The 1,567-nt window shown below is 37.6% G+C and overlaps 1 pseudogene across 1 annotated transcript; it reads left to right on the top strand.

Moving 5' to 3' along the window:
- The first annotated feature begins 391 nt into the window (after positions 1 to 391).
- LOC101305024 lies at positions 392 to 1,227 on the top strand (annotated as a pseudogene). The gene has a single exon (XR_183919.1). The product of XR_183919.1 is annotated as an uncharacterized LOC101305024 (transcript).
- Positions 1,228 to 1,567: the final 340 nt, after the last annotated feature.

Here is a 1,567-nt window from a genome sequence, read left to right as displayed (position 1 = left end):
TGCGCACTAGTGCTAGAAAAACAAAGACCACCCAATTCATATTGTGTATCATGCGACTTTTTTTTTCGATTCCATTGAGGCATTTATCATACGACTTTCTCAATCTGCACGTAACAATTAGGTCTTCATCTAAATATTTTCAATATAGCAGGAGCCATCCTTACTCTCCCACTCAGTAGTGGGTGCGTGTACGTGTACGTAGCGAGCTAGGTTTATCATTTGTGAGTGAGTTGGCACCACCCTAAATCCCTAATAATCAAAACCATATGTGCACACAAACGTAATCTTAACCACAAACTTGAGGAACTTAGTTGACCTCTTTATCCCACTAACTTTGTTGTTCATAAAATTGCCTCCACATCTCATATCCCAATATCACAAAGAAATTGATCCCAATTCATCATTCCACTCTCTTCACGCTTATCCCCGCCAATTTCACTATCACCAGCTATAAATAGCTCAATGCAGTGCCTCTAACATGTGTACCAAGCTTGACGATTTCACTAGAGTTTGAGAAATGGGTAATTACAGTTTGAAGTGCTTGTTGCTATCTGGTTTGCTTGTTTCAACCATTGCCATGCAACTTTCCGAAGGTCGAGTGGCAAGAAAAGACCTCGGGATAGACCTTGGAGGTGTTGCTGTTGGAATCGGTACCGGGGGTGGCATTGGTCTTGGTGGGAGTGGTTCAGGCGCCGGCGCAGGATCTGGGTCTGGGTCTGGATCCGGATCAAGTTCGGAGTCAAGTTCAAGCTCATATTCTTCCTCAAGGTCAAATTCAGGGTCAGGATCATCGGGTGGGGGTCTGAAGCTGGTTCTTCTGCTGGATCTTATGCTGGGTCTAGGGCTGGATCAAGCTCCGGGAATCAAGGCCATGGATAAGTTTCTTCCGATCCAATACTTATAGATGCGGCTCTCTAGGACATGCATGAAATTATCTAGGACGAAAATTATTGGCATGCATCACCTAGTTATTATTATGACAAAATAAGTAAAAAGATCGATATCGTTTCCTATGAGAAACCTAAAAAAAAGAGTTAGATTGTGTGGAGTGTATATGTGTATGTCTGAATTATACTTAATTATGTACTACGTAAAATCAAATACATGAGTGGTCGTTGTCAATAAAAGCATGGACTGGTTTAGATTGATAGTTCTCATTCGTTTATGTAGCCATTCCATTTGGCTTTGTGTGTGTTTTTATCTAACTCTATTACATGTTATCAATTTATTCTAGAAAATAGTAAACGTCATATATATATATATATATATATATAACTGTACAATTTTTTGAGAAAATATTGTATTCAAACTAGTATATATGTACGTATGTATGTATTTGAAATCTCTCTTATATACATAATTTTAGCAATGTAAACCAAGATTTTAACCATTTAAAAGTTGAATTGATCAATAAAGATCATAAATGAAAAAATATTAACAGAAACTGCCCAGCCGATTGTATCAAAAAAAAAAACAAAGTGGACGACTGATCATGAGACTATTACTTCCCATCAGGATTGTTCATTTGTTTAATACAATTAACGAGGAAACGATCTTTGTTTAAATT

This window comes from Fragaria vesca, linkage group LG2 (assembly GCF_000184155.1).
Source record: "Fragaria vesca subsp. vesca linkage group LG2, FraVesHawaii_1.0, whole genome shotgun sequence".
NCBI lineage: Eukaryota > Viridiplantae > Streptophyta > Magnoliopsida > Rosales > Rosaceae > Fragaria > Fragaria vesca.
The sequence above is the reverse complement of the archived record's forward strand: the minus strand, read 5'-3'. Positions and strand labels throughout refer to the sequence as shown.